Source organism: Nicotiana tabacum, chromosome 13, assembly GCF_000715075.1.
Source record: "Nicotiana tabacum cultivar K326 chromosome 13, ASM71507v2, whole genome shotgun sequence".
NCBI lineage: Eukaryota > Viridiplantae > Streptophyta > Magnoliopsida > Solanales > Solanaceae > Nicotiana > Nicotiana tabacum.
The window spans coordinates 27,128,665-27,143,017 of NC_134092.1; positions in this window are offsets into that span (position 1 = coordinate 27,128,665).

The following is a 14,353-nucleotide window of genomic DNA, read 5'->3' on the forward strand; positions in this document are numbered from 1 at the left end:
CTAGACAAAGGATGTTGTCAAAGAATATGTTGTTTGCTGATAAAGCTCGCCTTAGCAGGGTGGTGCGAATATACAACATAAAAGAGTATCGTGAGATCGAGGTTCATGAGTCATCTCCGAAAGTATATAAGGTTATTTGTCGTAGATGGTTTAAAGGTTGTAGATGGATGCTCCGTACGAGAAAGTGAAAAACAAATATGTGGATTGTGGGAAAATACATTGGCACCCACACTTATGATATGGACACATTCAGCGGGAATTATTTTAACTTGAATGTTGACTTAATTTCTCTTGTCTTGATTCCACACATTGAATCGTCCATAAGTACAAGATTAAAGAGTGTATAACATTTATCCACAAGGTACATGGTTGTACCATTACCAAAAGAAAGGCATTTTTCGGGCGTAAACATGCGTTTAAGATTGTTTATGGTAATTGGGATAAGTCATTTGCTGCTCTACCCAGGTACATGGCTGCTTTGCAACACTTTAACCCCGACACTATTGTTAAATGGAAGCTTGAACGGAGTCCGGGAGTACCAGAATTCATATTCAGATATGTGTTCTGGGCGTTTAAACCAGCCATTGATGGTGTTTTGCATTGTCGATCGGTAATCTCCATAGACGACACTCATGTCTATGGAAAGTATGATATTAAGATATTGATCGCCATTGCATTGTAGGGTAATAGAAACATATTTCCCCTCGCATTTTCTATTTGTGCCAATAAAAGTCAAGAGACTTTGACATGGTTTTTGAACCACTTGAAGGAGCACGTTGTCAAACAGCGTAAATATATTTGTCTAATATCTTATCGGTATGGTGGTATTTTATGTTATGTACAGACTTTGGATGCATGGTAGGAACCGTATGCCTACCACCGTTACTGTGTTTGGTACTTGAAGGCCAACTTCTAGCGGGCTCATCCGAACAAGAGCTTACATGATTTAATGTGGATGGCTGCAACATATCATCAAGAGTGTAAATTCAGGAGGCGAATGGAATTGATTAGGCAGGAAGACCCAGAAGCTTATAGTTGGTTGATGCGACACGAGCTTGATAAGTGGACTTTACATAAGGATGGTGGTAGAAGATGGAGAATTTTGACCACATGTCAGAGTCATTCAACGGGTTGTTGAAGTCTACCCGTGGATTGCCTATCACTACCATGGTATGGATGTCATTCAAGTGGATGGCGGAGAGGTTTGTTGAAAGATCCTGAAGTGCATCGTCCTTGTTGGAAAGGGGTGTTCAATTTATGCCACAACCGATGAAACGATTTGAGAAATATAGGAATAGGGCACAGTTGCATACATTTTTGCAGTATTGCAACGAGCGAAATATTTTTGAAGTTCGCACAGGTCTGCATCAAAACCGCAAGAATAATACCCACACTATCAATGGATCCAGAAGATTATGTTCGTGTGGGAAATGGTCGATCTATCATTTGCCATGCTTACATGCCATGAAGTGCTTTCAACATACATGTTTTACGGCGACGAGGTATGTTGATAAAGAATATAATGTTGCTGCATACGTAAACATCTATAGTGGACAATTGCAACTAGTGGGTGCTGAGCATTATTGGCCGCCGAAACCATTTAGAATGGTGTGTAACAAGGATTATGTTAGTGACACCGTTTATGCGCGTAAATGTGGTATATGTTCCCAAACAGGACACGATCACCGTAAATGTCCTTCAGTTGGTTTGGGAAGCGGTGGTAATTCATCTCCCGGTGGCAGTTCATCCAATGTGCGCAATTTTCAAGGATAAACTTAGTATTTTCTTGCAGTATTTTTGTTGTACTAAATGTATGTAATGGTGTTGTTTGCAATATTTATGAAATAAAATTAAATTTTCAATAGGCTTAAATCTAATTGACATTTATCATTGAAGATTCAATACAACAATTAAAAATAACTCCAACAAATAAATATCGATTTTCATTCGCCATTATCATCACTGTCTGGCACTATTTCATTGTCATTGTCTTCGTCTTCTTCGTCAACATCTTGTACGCATCCGTCCGGACCGAGGGCATCATAATCTAGGCCCTAGTCCCACAACATGTATGCTTTAAAGCATTCGCTGGCCTGAGGCGCATACCATCCCTCCCGGCTATGCTATCAGGATCATCTTCATCATGTCGCCTCTTTATCGGAGGATGCGCTGTAGCATGATCGTCAATAAGGCTGGCAAGCTTAGTAGAAATGGTTGTTAGGCCATCAGTAACCTACAAAATAATAAGATATTTTAGTATATGAAATATATAATACTAGCGTACATGTTAGCAAAAAAACATTAATGCTCATACCAGGGTCTCAGCGGACTCCTGAATAAGATCACCCGTCTCTGAAAAGCGAGCATCGCACAATGTGGCCTCCGTGACGGGTGATGACGAATTCTTTAAAAATATATAAATACTTTAGATATTACTGGCTAATCTATAAGGTAAAAACAAATTGAAATAATAGTAATACAAACAAACATGCGCTGAGTATCCACACAAGGCTCTGTGGGAACTCCGAGGTGCACTGGAGTAGATGAAGGCTATGACGTCTCGACCCGATGTGATGTCTCTCTATCTGTGCCCGAAAGATCCTCAGCAGTCCTCGGTGATGAGCCATAACTCAGTCGTCGCCCACTATGCACCTTTCGTATCGGAAGATCCTCAGCAACCCTTGATGGCTCTGGACGATCAGGAAAATACTTATCCCAATCATGCTACGTAATAACGGTGCCCACGATCAACATTGGAGCTGACGGGGTCAACTGTGAAGTCCCTGGTGACAGTTGAAGGCTGAATGGTGGCATATCATGAGGAGCATCGTGTGGCTCAAGGTATTCACCCAACTGATCATTTGTAATATCCTCCACGGGTGCCTCAACTCCCCCTTGCTGGGGACCCCGTCCTCACTGACCACCACGACCACGTGGGCCACCCTTTCTTCTCTGGCCATGCCTACCCCGTCTACCACGTTCTGGGGCCACGTGTGGCCCATGATGGAACTCCTCAGGCGGCATATACGCAACCTTGTAAACTAAGCACACATCCTCTCGGGCACGTCTCAATGTGTCAGTAGCAAGATCAGCAACCTGACGACAAAGCCCGTGTACAACTGCCGGTCCATCGCATGTATGATATAGCATCTCCAGTCCCAAGTGGTAGAACCGGTGTAAGCTAATAGTCTGCATAGCATATAACATATTAATTAAGGACGGATGTTAAAGTAATGTAACATTACAAGTAAGTATAACAAATAGCATATCAATGCCTCATGCCTCCCGGCGTATGGAACATACCGACCACCAGCGCGATGAACGGGATTCCTGATTAGAAGGCAAGTAATATTGCGATGCCATCCCATGTACTCACGTTCCCCGTCCAAACGGTCATGTGGAGGGTATGCTGGAATCAGGCCATACCTCTGATCCAGTCCTCTATCTACGCCTCTAGCCAGACTAAGTATGTCTGGTCAACCTTGCAGCGATCATCCCGCTGGTAATGTGTGGAATGCCAAATGGGCGGAATAGGTGTAAGTTGGCGTCGACCAAACTGTCGAAGGACTCGCTCGGTGGTATAATTCTCGACTATATCGAGACATATAAGTGGGACTAAAGACATCCACACAGCTCGACCACGGGACCAATAATCTGGCAATCTAGCTATGAGCTCGTCGCTGTATGGCCTCCATATGAACTATTTATTAAACACAAGAATCGTGAAGAAACGCAAGACAAATCAAGCATTATCAAACAAACTTAGTTATATATGTACCTGAGCGACTTCAAGTAAATCCAACAGATCCAGTAATAAGGGAGATGATGTCGAGCCTCGACCTCGCGGGCGTGGCCTCGCCTATCTACCCACCTCCTAGGTAGTGGTAGAAATGGTGGAGGTGGTGCATCTGGAGCTATCAGTGGCAGAGTGTCAGGACCCAAAGTCCGTTAAAGGTCGTGATGATGCCGGACACCACTGTCAGCCAAGCCAACAATAAATACTAAATTTGGTCCTCATCTTTAATATTTTTGAAATCATATTTTCCTTCAAATTATATAGTAAAGGATGAAATTTTTCATAATAAATAATAATATTTTTATCAATTTCAATATTGAACGCCCATAATCAATCTCAAAGCCGGTGTCACAAGTGCATGAGCGTTTACTAGGAGATAAAATAAAATACAACAACTGTCCGGAATACAAATTTGGACAGAAAAGAAAATACAAATACTCTGAAGGAGACTCTGCTAGCTGCGAATCGTCTCATAAAAATGCAGCTCACCTAAATCCCCGTATCAACCACGCCGCTGCGCCCACAAAGCCAATAATATATATGTGCCTGCACAACAAAATGTGCAGCAAGTATAGTATGAGTACGTAAATCAGCATGTACCCAGTAAGTATCCAGTCTAACCTCGAAGAAGTAGTGACGAGAGGTTGACTCCGACACTTACTAGTGGTCCAATAATAATATACCGACAATATGGTAAATTATGGATTTTATAAGGCAACTGTAAACTCAACAACATGAGGCACATAAATAATTCTTTTATTAATAGGGTATTTTCCAATTTATTTTCATCTTTTAACAATTATATCTCCGGCCAATGAGGCCATATCATTTATCAATGATTTCAAAACAATAATTTAAGTCATGTGCAAATCATACCGAGGTCGTACGGCCTGATCCAACACAATATTTAAACTATGCACTCCCAGAGGTTCGAATGATGCGAACCATAGATGCATCTATTTAATCTGCCTAGGCGTTCGACCCGTTCCACAAAAGATAGCACATTCAAACAATCAATCAATCAAGAATTCATCAAGGTCAATTATCCAAGAAAAGGCAAATCTCTCTTTTAAAAGTCAAGAGAACGATGTCTAGCCTTTTAGAAATTTATTTACAAGGTTCGATATGATTTAAGCACTTCAAATTGACAACAAGATTGCAAATATTACAAGTATGGAACCTCATTTGAGCGCGTTCTCACCATCTGAGAGAGAATAAGAGAAGGACATTTAGAACTACATCAATTGCACGATGGAATATGAAGAAAGGTAATTTCCTAACACCCTATAGCCTTTCGAAGATAAGTACAGACGTCTCCGTACCGATCCGCAAGACTCTATTAGGTCTGCTCATAACTTGTGAGACCTACGTGAACCTAGTGCTCTGATGCCATATAGTCACGACCCAATTTCACCTATAGGTCGTGATGGTGCCCAACACTACAGCTAGGCAAGCCAACTTAATAAAATAAGCATATATTGACAAAATTTAAAATCAAGACAAATAATAAGACGCCAAATTCTACCAATATGTGTGCTAAGACCTGGTGTCACAAGTGTATGAGCATTTAGTAGATTATACAAAACCTCAAATAGTGTCTGAAATAAAATAGACAGAATGAAAAATACAAGGAGAGACACTAGTAGCTGCAGAACGGCTCAGAAAGACTGCTCACCGATATATCACTGGATAGCATAGGTGTAAGATGATAGGTCCCCCACTAGTACTTGCCTCAGGTCCTGCACAAAAGGTGCAGCAAGTGTAGTATGAGTACGTAAACAACGTGTACCCAGTAAGTATCAAGCCTAATCTCGAAGTGGTAAAGACGAGATGGCCGATTTTGACACTCACTATGGGTCAATAATAATAATGGAAATACAACTAGGATATTTAAATCAGTATGATTTACAGAATTTAAAATAATTTATTTAATCAGCGAAAATAATCAAATTCCTTCAAATGCAACAATCCTCAGTATATTAATTAAATTCCTTCAATTCAAATAATTTTTAATTTATCAATTAAATATCATTTACAGGAATAACAATTAATTCTTTAACAAGCAAGAAAAATAATTCATTAAATTCCAAGGATTTTCCAATTTATCAATTAGATTCGCAAGCTGAAATAAACTATTAAAGTATCGTGTAATTATTATTATTAAGCACGATTTTTGCCAAGGACGTACGGCCCGATCCAAAGTGTCGTGTACACTGCCGAAGGACGTGCGACATGATCCATAGATGCATCTATCCTGCCGAGGCATTCGGCCCGTTCCACGAGAAAGGAGGACATTTTCTTATGTGCCTCCGAAAGGAGAGTATATTTACTATAAGATAAATTCGGGAGGAAGAATAATTTCTTTAATCAATTAATTAATTTAAACAGAAAATCAAGCATATGAGGTTTCCATCCTTTAATATCTTTATCTAACAATTCACAATATGTTCATATATAGCAATTAATATTAATTAAACAAAGAATACAGTTTACACTAGTAATTCATGCTTTGAGTCCTAAACTGCCCACACTTTAGTATTAATAGTAGCTACGCACGGACTCTCATCACTTCGTGCATACGTAGCCCGCGCAGTTAGCAACAATTATTCAATTTAATTCCTATGGGGTAATTTCCCTCTCACAAGATTAGACAAGAGACTTACCTCGTCTCAAAGTCCACTTTCCGATTATCGCGTCGCGTAAAATTCTTGATTCAATGCCTAAAAATCCGAAACTATCCAAAAGTTATATAAAATAATTAATATATGTTAAATAATTCAAAATTCATCTATTAATTAAATTACTCTATCCAAAATGGTAAAATTCCTAAAATTCACCTCGGGCCCACGTGCCCGGATTCCGGAAATTTTCGGATGAAAACGTTACCATAATCTCAAGAACTCAAATATATAATTTCTATCCAATTCCATAACCACTTTCGTGGTTAAAATCTCATTTTTATAAAAATCTAGGGTTTTCACCTAAACCCTTGATTTCTAAGATTTACTAGTTATAATCTACCTATAATCTATGTATTTAACTCAAGGATTGTGGAATTAACTTACCTTTCAATTTCTAGTTGAAACCCCCTTCTCCAAAGCTCTGAAATCGCCCGGAAATGGAGGAAAAATGGACTCAAAATGTCTGAGCCCCGACTTTTTAACCATTCTGCCCAGACAGGTTTTTCGCACCTGCGGAAGGAGTACCGCGCATGCGGCTTTCGCACCTGCGAAAATTTCTCGCAGGTGCGCATTTTCCTTCTTTTCCTGGTTCCGCACCTGCGGAAGAAATGCTCGCTTCTGCGCAAGCACGGGTGCGCCTATTCCTTCGCACCTGCGCATTTTTCCGCTTCTGCGCACAAGGCCATCACACCTGCGCGTTTGCAGGTGCGCCAAATGCTTCGCATCTGCGATGGCTGGGAAGGATTCTCTCGTTCGCACCTGCGATTGGTGGCTCGCACCGACGAGCTCGCATCTGTGGCTGTCCAAGTGCAGGTGCGATTATGACAGTAGTTGGGAGCTTCAGTCCTTGCTCAATTTTCCGAAATTGGTCCGAGCCTCATCCGGTTAACACTCGGGACCCTCGGGGCCCCGCCCGAACATACCAACAGGTTTGAAATCATAAAGCGAACTTGCTTGAACTCTCGGAACGCGTAAAACAACATCAAATCTAAGAATCATACCCTAAACCAAATTGATTCAAACTTAAGAATTTTCAAGTTCTTCAATTTACTTCCAATGCGTCGAAATATACTTAAACTACTCGGAATGACACGAATTTTTGCGTGAAGTCTTAAATCACTATACAGAACTATTCCTAAACTCGAAATTCCAAACGGACTTCAATTACTCAAAATCCTACTCCAAACCAAATTTAAAGAAGTTTAAACCTTCAAATAGTTGATTTTTACTATTAAGCGTCAAAACGCTTCCAAATTATCCAAAACCCAATTCGGACATACTCCTAAGTCCAAAATCATCATACGAACCTATTGGAACCGTCAAATCCCGATTTTGGGGTCGTTTTCTCAAAATGTTGACCGAAGTCAAATTTAGCCTTTTAAGGCTAACTTAAGGAACCAAGTGTTCCGATTTCAACCCAAACGCTTCCAAATCCCAAACCAACCATCCCCGCAAGTCAAAACTCATTAAAAGAACATATGAGAAATTTTATTTTAGGGAACGGGGTTCTAAAAGTTAAAATAACCGATTGGGTCATTACAGTTGCATGTTATGAACACCTCTATGCAATCCATCAAATATGTCAAAATGTTGAAATATTTAGGGGTTATAATGGTTTAGTTAAAAAGCCATTTGAAAATAAAATCAAAATACTTGTGATTTTCTACCCCTGGTTTGGAGAAAATTAAAATCTTCGTGATTTTCTACTCTTATTTTGGAGACTAAAAATCTTCGTGATTTTCAACTCCTTTGGAGATTAAAATAATTCTTCCTGGTCAAGTGTGATTTACTCTGTTTGTTGATTTTCTAGTTTTGAATATAGAATACTAACAAGCTTAAGGAATTTAATCCTCTCACTGTCACCCAAGGTTATGGATTACTTTCTCCCAGGGTAGAACAAGAAAACTATTTTGTAATACTGGCAATCGAAATTACAAAACTTCAGCAAACTCAATAAACGGAGCAAATTACACTTGACACTTTATTTATTTGAAAAACCAATGCAACAATGTAGAAAGGAGAAGTTTTCAGATTTTTCCTATATATAAAAATGAGGCCAAACCTCTAAATTTATAGACAATGAAAGGGTGAGATGAAGATGTGCAATTCAAGAGGTGCCTCTTCCATTTTTCATTCACGCTCATTCACGAAAGAAGTTTGGCCTCATGTTGTACAGTCTATCCCTGCACCGATCAATGAAATCCTAGGGATCCTCATGTCGCTCACCCCCAAAGACAGGAGGATGTAATCTAGTCCATCTGTCCAATAATTTCTGCGGATCGGCGGCTGCAACTGGCCTGGGCTTAGGGGTAGCTGCTGCCACTGGCTGGGCTCCACCCATGGATAGTGCATCCTAGGTCTGATATACAGCAGTTGCCTGTCCATGAGCCTGTGCGGTTGGAGTCTGTGCTCCCCCGCCCACCTGAGATGTGGCTGGGTCTACCGAAAATAAATCGGCCTGAGTCATAGTGTCCATGAACCGCAGCATATGACCCATGACATCCTGGAATCCCGTTGCAGATGTGAAATCCATTGAAGCTGGCTCTTCCACATGCACCTCACCCTATTCTCGATAATGGGATTCTCTGCTAGACCCATTGGCGGCATAACTAGAACAGTCTTGGGATGTCCTCGTCCCCTACCACGGGCTGGAGCCCTCCCGCTGCCTCTGCCTCGGCCTCTAGCAACTGGTAGAGTAGCTCTTCCCTGGTCTGGAGCCTTATTAGAGAGTGTTCTCACCATCTATGAGAGAGTAAGAGAAAGATATTTTGTACTACATCAATTGCACCATGCAAGATGAAGAAAGGTAGTTTCCTAACACCCTATAGCCTCTCGAATATAAGTACATATGTTTCTGTACCGATCCGCAAGACTCTATTAGGCCTGCTCATAACTTGTGAAACCTACGTGAACCTAGTGCTCTGATACCATGTTGTCACGACCCAATTTCACCTATAGGTCATGATGGTGCCAAACACTACAGCTAGGCAAGCCAACTAGTAATTTAAACCCATATTCAATTCTTTAAAAATTAACCGAGTAATTAAACTCTTTTTACTTGCAAGAATTTAGACAATATGAAAATATTTAGTAAATTAAATTAACCAAGAACGGAATTTAAATCCAAACATTCTACTAGCGTGTGTACCAAGACCTGGTGTCACAAGTGTATGAGCATATAGTAGAGTATATAAAAATTATAAAGACTATCTTAAATGAAATAGACAGAATAAAATTTCTAGAAGAGGCACTAGTTGCTGCAGAACGGCTCAGAAGGCAGCTCTCCACTAAGCCTCTAGATAACGCGGGTGCGCGCCGATAGGTCCAACGATAACACTTGTCTCAGGTCCTACACAAAAAGTATAGCAAGTGTAGCATGAGTACGTAAATAACGTATACCCAGTAAGTATCAAGCCTAATCTCGAAGAGGTAGAGACAAGATATTCGACTTTGACACTCACTAAGGGTCAATAATAATAAATAAAATAAAAATATAAATATTTAAATCAACATGATTCACAGAGTTAACAACAATTTTATTTAACAAGCAGAAATAATTAAATTCCTTCAAATGCAATAATTTTCAATCTATTAATTAAATTCACAAACTGCAATTAAAATATAAAGGTATCGTGTAATTATTATTATTATTATTAGGCATGATTTCTGCCGAGGTCGTACGGCTCGAGTCAGAGTGTCGTGTACACTGCCGAGGGACGTGCAGTGCGATCCATAGATGCATCTATACTGCTGAGGCGTTCGGCCCGCTCCACAAGAAAGGAGGACATTTTCTTATGTACCTCCGGAAGGAGAGTATATTTATTATAGATTAATTCGAGAGGATGAACAATTTTTTTAACAATAAATTATTTTAAACAGAAAATTAAGTATATATGAGATTTTCATCTTTTACTATCTTTCCTTAAAATTTCACTATATAGTTGAAATAATTTAGTTAAATAAAGGATACAATTTATGCACATAATTCATGCTTTGAGTCCTAAGCACCCGGACTTTAGCATAGATAGTAGCTATGTACGGACTCTCGTTACCTCGTACATACGTAGCCCCCACAATTAGTAACAATTATTAATTTAATTACCTATGGGGTAATTTCTCCCTCACAAAATTAGACAAGAAACTTACCTTGTCTCAAAGTCCACTTTCCGATCATCACGTTGCGTTAAATTCTCAATTCGATGCCGAAAAATTCAAAACAATCCAAATGATGTACAAAATAATTAATATATGATCAATAATTCGAATTTAGGCTATTAAATTAATTACCCCACCCAAAATGGTAAAATTCTAAAATTCACCCCGGGCCCACGTGCCCGGATTCCGAAAATGTTCGGAGTAAATCGTTACCCATAATCTCAAGAACTCAAATATATATTTTCCATCCAATTCCATAACTATTTTCATGGTTAAAATCTCATTTTTATACAAATCTAGGTTTTTCCTCTAACCCTTGATTTCCAAGATTTACAAGTTACAATCTACCCATAATCTATGTATTTAACTCAAAGTGTGGAGAATAAACTTACCTTCAAATTGCTAGTTGAAATCCCCTCTCAAAAAGCTCAGAAATCGCCCAACAATGGAAGAAATGGGGTTAAAAATGGTGAAATCCCGTTTTTAAGACATTCTGCCCAGCACTGATGACCCCTTCTTCGCGAACGCGGTCAAGGCTTCGCGTTCGCGAAGGCTAATTTCCTCAGCCTCAAAATTACCCTTCGCGAACGCGAAGGCTTACTGACCTGCCTCATTCGCGAACGTGTTCCTTCCCTCGCTAACGCGTAAGGTAACTGTGTTGCCCCGGCCAAGGCCCAGATTTCTACGCGAACACGGCCTGCTCAATGCGAACGCGAAGGCCAAAGGCCCCAGGCCTCCGCGAACGCGTCCATATGCATGCGAACATGAAGGGCAAAACTCCAGTCCCCCCAAATCCTTCATTGCCAACGCGAGGGTCCTTTCGCGTTCGCGAAGAAGGAAACCAGAACAGAAAATCTGGTGTTTTCAACTTAGCTCCGGGTGGTCCGAAATACACCCGAGCCCCTCGGGACCCTATCCAACTTTACTAAAAAGTCTATAAACATAATACGGACTTGCTCGAACTCTCGAAATGCGTAAAACATCAACAAAACCAAGTATCACACCCCAAAACTAAATTGGATCAAAGTATGAACTTCAAGTTTCTAATTTCCTCCGAACGTGCCGAATCCTACTTATACTGCTCGGATTGACACCAAATTTTGCGTGAAAGTCTTAAATCACTATACGGAGCTATTCCTAGACTCAGAGTTCCAAACGGACCTCAATTACTCCAAAACCTACTCCAAACTAAATTTAAAGAACATTAAACCTTCAAGTAGTTGATTTTTACTATTAAGCGCTGAAACGCTCCCGGGTTGTCCAAAATCCGATCCGAACATATGACCAAGTCCAAAATCATCATGCGAACCTATTGGAACCGCCAAATCCTGATTCTGGGGTTATTTTCTAAAATTGTTGATTGAAGTCAAACTTGGCTTTTTAAAGCCAATTTAAAGAACCAAGTATTCCGTTTTCAACCCGAAAACTTTCAAATCCGGAACCAACCATCCCCGCAAGTCATAAATCAGGAAAAGCATATTCGATGAGTTTTATTTAAGGGAACGGGGTTCTAAAAATTAAAATGACCGGTTGGGTCATTATATTCTCTACCTCTTAAACAAACGTTCATCCTCGAACGTGTTTAGAATAATACTTGGAGTTCTAAATAAGTGTGGATATTTGCTCCGCATGTCCTCCTCGGCCTCCCAAGTCGCTTACTCGACTGGTTGGCCCCTCCACTGGACTTTTTCTGCAGAAAGCTTCTTGGACCTCAACTGGCATACCTGTTTATCAACAATGGCAAGTGGCTCCTCTTCATAACCCAAGCTATTATCTAGCTGAATTGTGCTGAAGTCTAACACATGTGACAGGTCGGCATGATACTTTTGGAGCATAGATACATGAAAAATTGGATGCACTCCCGATAGACTGGGAGGCAAAGCAAGCTTGTAAGTAACCTCCCCAACTCGTCTCAATACCTCAAATGGGCCTATAAACCTTGGGCTCAACTTCCCTTTTTTCCGAAATCTCATGATTCACTTCATCGGCGAAACCTTCAAGAGAACTTTTTCACCCATCATAAATGGTAAATCACGCGTGTAACTCTTCTGTCTGGACTACGCTGTACGAAGTCGCTCCTGAATCAACTTTACCTTTTCCAAGGTATCCTTCACCAAGTCAGTACCATATAACTTAGACTCACCGGGCTCAAACCATCCGATGGACGAACGACATCACCGACCATATAAAGCATCAAATGGAGCCATCTCGATATTGGATTGGTAACTGTTATTATAAGCAAACTCGGCCAAAGGAAAGAAATGATCCCACTAACCTCCAAAGTCAATCACACCTGCCCTGAGCATATCCTCCAAAATCTGAATTGTCCGCTCTGACTTCCCATCGGTCTGCGTATGAAAGGCTGTGCTGAGGTCTACACGGGTCCCCATATCACTTTGTACTGCTCTCCAGAAATGTGAAGGAAACTGAGGGCCTCTATCTGATATGATAGAAATTGGCACACCGTGAAACCAAACTATCTGCTGAATATATATCTGGGCCACTCTGAAGTATACGTAGTCACAACAGGAATAAAGTGTGCCGACTTGGTCAACCTGTCGACAATGACCCAAACTGCATCAAACTTCCGCAAGGTCCGTGGCAACCCAACTACAAAGACCATAGTGATGCGTTCCCATTTCCACTCTGGTATAGTCATCTGCTGAAGTAGGCCACCTGGCCTCTAGTGCTCATATTTAACTTGCTGGTAATTTAGACACCTAGCTACATACTCAACTATGTCCTTTTTTATTCGACCCCACCAATAATGCTGCCTCAAGTCACGATACATCTTCGTAGCACCTGGATGAATAGAATACCGAGAACTGTGTGCCTCTTATCAGATCTTCTTCCTCATTCCATCCACATTAGGAACACATAGACGATCCTAGAGTCGCAGAACACCATCTCCGCCTATAGTAACCTCCTTGGCACCACCTAGTAGTATCTTTTCTCGAAGAACCAATAAGTGTGGATCATCATACTAGCGAGCCTTGATCTATTCAAATAGTGAAAACTGAGCCACAACACATGCAAGAACTCGACTGGGCTCTGCATTATCCAATCTCAAAAGTCGGTTAGCCAAGGATTGAATATCCAAAGCTAATGGCCTCTCTTCTGCTATAATAAAAGCCAAACTACCCATACTCTCCACCTCTCTACTTAAGGGGTTTGCAACTACATTTGCTTTGCCCGGATGATACAAGATAGTGATATCATAATCTTTCAGTAACTCCAGCCATCTGCGCTTCCTCAAATTTAGGTCCCTCTTCTTGAACAAATGCTGAAAACTGTGATGATCAGTGTAAACATCACAAGATACCCCATAAAGGTAATGCCTCCAAATCTTAAGAGCGTAAACAATCGCAACTAACTCCAAATCATGCACCGGATAATTCTTCTCGTGGGGCTTCAGCTGACGTGAAGCATATGAAATAACTTGCCCTTCCTGCATTAATACACAACCCAAGCCAACACGTGAAGCATCACAATACACTGTATACATCCCCGAACTAGAAGGGAACACTAACACTGGTGTTGTAGTCAACGTTGTCTTGAGCTTCTGAAAGCTCACCTCACAATTATCGGACCATCAGAACGGAGCACCCTTCTGGGTTAATTTGGTCAAAGTTGATGCAATAGATGAAAAACCTCGCACGAACCGACGATAATAACCTGCTAAACCTAGGAAACTCCTGATCTCAGTCACCGAAATGGGACG